Genomic DNA, 5,349 nt, shown 5'->3' with positions numbered 1-5,349 from the left:
TTTCTATTCAAGAAAATACTCTCTGTTTTAAGAAGAATTTTTACATTTTAAGAAGAATTTCTACATGGGACAGAGGCGTTTGTTGTAGAACTATCTAATAATAGTCCTTCGAAATATTACAAAAAAAATTAGATTATATAGGAACAACCAAATATTAAATAGTTAAATTTGACAAAATAACTTTTGATACAAGTTATAGTTGTAAAATTAAGAAATTATGGCAATATTATATCCTCACTGCATCTGAGTTTTCAACAAATAAAATATAGCGAAGATACCAAAGGAATATCTCCTCATGTGATGTTCTTTAGGTGTTAAGAGAGATTTCTATTTTGGAAATGATTACAGAAAACTAAAAGAATTGCGGATGAAGAATGATTTTTATGTGGTCATATTTTGAACCTACATCCATAAATAACTATATAAAATAAGCATCAAAGCCCACGGCAATCAAGAGGTTGAACATTATATGATGGAAGCATTGAAAAAAAATGTCTGAAGATGTTGACTAAATATTTAGTGAAAAACCGCCTCTATTCAAGCACAAGCCTAATAATAAGAAGACCAAGAAGAAAGAATGCAGCAAGGCATTAAAAGACCCAACTAAGATGAGTCTAAAGGATATTTCTAATTACATTGAAAGAGTATTGAAAGAGAAAAAAAAACTAAAAGTAAATGTTTTACTTGTCATTCAATCATTCATAAAATTTATTTGTTATTAGATCATCATTTATAAATAATTATACATTTTTATATCAATTCATTCATATATACCATGATGTTGTTTTAAAGCATTGACTGTTTTATATCATATAAAAAGAAAACAACATTTATCAGTTGAAGAACAAATTGCGTCCCCATGTATTACCCATCTATGTGCACTGTCATAGTGTTTCATGAAGATATGATGTCAACACCATTTTGTAAGTCATTTTTTCTTCCCATTTTGACATTTTTTTAATAATCTAATTATGAATATTTTAAAATAACAGGAATTCTATACATCTTCAAATGCATGACAGCCAATAGAAATACATACCAATTTGATGATGATTTTATTGATTAAAATAAATCCTAGCATTGATGAATCACATAATTATGCTTTAATATTAGAAACATTGAATTGCTTATATCATAAGCTTCACTTATAGCATTTCTAACATTGAAAACTTTTAGAATGCATCATTTTTCACAAACTTAGCTATTAATGCACAGTAAAATGTTTCAAATGTGAACACATCAGGAATTTGGTTTATACATGAGGCAATATAGAGTATAAATAAATTCACCTTCATTCATATATACCATAATGTTGTTTTAAAGTATTGACTGTTTTATATCATATAAAAAGAGAAACAACATTTATCAGTTGAAGAACAAATTGCGTCCCCATGTGTTACCCATCTACGTGCATTGTCATAGTATTTCATGAAGATGGGATGTCAACACCATTTTGTAAGTCATTTCTTCCTCCTTTTTGACATTTTTTTAATAATCTAATTATGAATATTTTAAAATAACAGGAATTCTATACATCTTCAAATACATGACAGCCAATAGAAATACATACCAATTTGATGATGATTTTATTGATTAAAATAAATCCTAGCATTGATGAATCACATAATTATGCTTTAATATTAGAAACATTGAATTGCTTATATCATAAGCTTCACTTATATCATTTCTAACATTGAAAACTTTTAGAATGCATCATTTTTCACAAACTTAGCTATTAATGCACAGTAAAATGTTTCAAATGTGAAGACATCATGACTTTAGTTTATACATGAGACAATATAGAATATAAATAAATCCACCTATAAATATCATTTGATTGTTCACAATTATCCTTGAATTGACAAAAGCCATAAAAAAGATCATAAACAAATTCAGCTCTAAATTTCGTCATTTCTTGCTGTCATAATTTGTGTTAAGCCCAATTTATTGTCTTGATGGCCACCACGGCTTCCACGTATTTACAAACAAACATTGCATAGTCAATGCTATTTGTTTGTGTTGGAAATCCTCTGCACGCAATAATTGGTCAGTCAGATGGATTTGATTCAAGTGCATCACTAGTATTTTGAGCAATTAATTTGACATTCAAATAGAAAAATATAGTAATGTTATGTCGAATATTATAAAAGTAACTAAAAAAATAATAACGAACTATTGAAGCATGAATTAAGGAATTATCTTACAATTTCACGAGTTATATCTTTGTGTGTTTTTTATAGTATTGAATCGTATAAATGTGGTTTTCGCGACTTCAATTACCCAATAAAGAGAGTCTAATGTTGCTAATTATAAATTATAGAAATCAATAAAAGTTGCCTTCGCAATATTTTCTTTGGTTATTTGTTGCACAAACATATTGCTGCTCTTTTTAATATTGAAATGAACTAGCAAAATAAGTCATATACGCCATTTAGAATCAAATACAATAATAAAGTCTTTATGAATAAAATAAGCAATAAGGTCACATGTATTATCACTCAGTACAAACATGATATGTATAAGTATAATTTGTATAACTCTAAAGATTTATTTTTCTTATCCTCTGTTAGAAGAGTAAAAACATGAATATGTTCATTTGAGAAATTTATATTTGTAAAAATTTCGTCAATGGATGCTAGACTAATTATAGTATGGCTAGCAGCAGCCATCATATCATTTTTACAGAGTCAATATATAGAAGACTTGATAACTAAATTTAATAAATTTTGAAACTTAATAAAATTTATAAATAAAGATTGACTTATCATTGAATCATCGGTAACATTGGTCAATCAAAAAGGCATGTGTTGTCATTTTTTCTCCCTAAAAAGTCGACAACCTTCATTGCATGGTGAAGTTTCATATTCAAATAACAAAGTATAATAAAACAATGTGATGTTATGATACACATTAAATACACGATTATAAAGATACCTTCACTTTGAACTGCACAACATCAATTGCTTCAATTTTTCAGTGACATCTTTTTCAAAAACATTCTTCAATTTTAGTACCTATATCCACAACAGTGCATCATCCTTCTTTTTTTCCTCATCTACAATATCAACAGTTTTCCTCTCTTTGCCAACTGCCTCAATTTCAACTCCTTTTGTCCTCGGCTGGTTTAACATCAATGGATCTAATTTTTCTCCTCTTGAATTCATATGAACAGTATGGGGAGACTAAATATCTTTTCTATCTGACTTGTCTTTCCTTCACCAAATGTACAATGTTGCTCAACAAGCTTTAATGCAGAATAAAATGAGCGAGCTAGATAAGGGATTAGATATTGAGGAAAGACAGAAGGAAAAGCCAATTTGCAAATTTTTTATAAGAAACCTTATATAAAGGGTGAAGGCAAGACAAGGAAGAAAGAAAAGAAATATAGGCTCCCTGTACGCTACATATGAATTCAAGAGAAAAAGTGAATCCATTGATGTTAAACCAACTGAGAAAGACCAAAATGAGGTGAAACTGAGGCTGTCGATTAGGAGAGGAAAACTGTCGATAATGTAGATGAGGTGAAGAAAAAGAACGATACAATTACTGTATACGTAGGTCCTATATTGAAAATTGTTATAGAAAAAGCTTTCATTAAAAAAATTGAAGCAATTTATATGAAGCAGTTCGAATTGAGTTTATCTTTAAAATAATTCATTTAATGTGTATCATTGTGTTTTAAAATACCTTGTTATTTGTGACTTTCAAGGAGAAAAAATAACACATGTTGGATTTGATCGACCAATGTTGTCGGCGATTCAAAGATAATTCAGTTTTTATTTACAATTCTTTTTAATTCCAAGTTTAATTAAATTTTGTTCTCAAGTCTTCTATATGTTAAGACTGTAAGAATGATATAATTTTTGTTGGTATGTTACAATTAGTCGAGCATCTATTGATTAAATTCTTACAAGTTAGTTCATATTAAATGAACAGATTGATGCTTCCTCTCTTTTTTTAAAGAATGAGAAGAATAAATCGTCAGAGTTATGCAAATTGTACTTATACATATCATGTCTGCACTAGATAATCATACGCGTGACATCATTGCTTATATTATTCATAAATAATTTATCCTTCCATTTAATTATAAATGGCATATAAGACCTATTTTGCAAGTCTATTTTAGCCTTCAAAAGAACAACACGATGTTTATGCTGCATATAACCAAAACAAAATATTAAGAAGGCAAAACTTTTACTGATTCCCATAATTTATAATCAGCATTAGACTCTCTTTGTTAGGGAATTGAAGTCGAGAAAATGGTATTCGTATTATTAACTACCAAGAAAAATACACAAGAATATAACACACTGAATTATAAGAAAATTCATTAATACATGCTTCAATAGTTCATCATCTTTTTTAGTTATTACTTTTACTATGTTTGACACAATTTTACTCAATTTTTCAATTCAAATGTCAGACTAATTGTTCAAGATGTCCGTGATATGTTTGAATCAAATCCATCTGACTAGCAATTATTGCGCAGAGAACCGCCAACAAAAACAAATAGTATTGACTATGTAATATTTGTTTGTAAATATATGAACGTTGTGGTGGGCATCAAGACATTAAACTGGGTTGAACATAAATTCTGACAGTAAGAAAATGATGAAATTTAAAGCTGAATTTGTTTATTATCTTTGTCAATTCAAGGATAATTGTGAAAAATTAAATAAAATATATAGATAGATTTTTTTTATACCATATATTGTCTCATGTATAAACCACAATTCTGATGTGGTTGTGTTTGAAACACTTTATTATGCATTAAGAGCTAAATTTAAGAAAAATAATTTGTTCTAAAAGTTTTAAAAGATTTAAAAAATAACATAATTTAATCTTATCACATAAAAATTTAATGTTTCCAACAACAAAACATCATTAGTATATGGTTCATTCACGTTGGGATTTACTTTCGTCATTAATTAGTGTATATTTTGTTGGCTATCATGCACTTAAAGATGTGTAGAATTCTTGTTATTTTAAAGCACTCATCAACATATGATTAAAAAACATATCAAAGAGAGAAAAAATGTCTTACAAAATGGTGTTGACATCATAACTTTATGAAACACTCCAGCAATGCACATAAAGAGTTAGCGCATGGGGAGAATTTGTTTTTCAACAGACATAGATTCTTTATTATTTCCTATGATATAAAACAGACAATACTTTAAAGCAACATCATAGTATATATAGGTGAACTTAAAAAAGAATTGTTTGTCAATTAAAAATCATTTGTCTCGATGGTTAACCCCAACAAAAGGTACACAAATTAAATTAATTTATTCAATCAATAACATATAAAAAAAATTATGACATGCCTGAGCAATCATAACAACC

Source organism: Phalaenopsis equestris, unplaced genomic scaffold, assembly GCF_001263595.1.
Source record: "Phalaenopsis equestris unplaced genomic scaffold, ASM126359v1 Scaffold001158, whole genome shotgun sequence".
Lineage (NCBI taxonomy): Eukaryota > Viridiplantae > Streptophyta > Magnoliopsida > Asparagales > Orchidaceae > Phalaenopsis > Phalaenopsis equestris.
Note: the sequence above shows the minus strand (reverse complement) of the source record.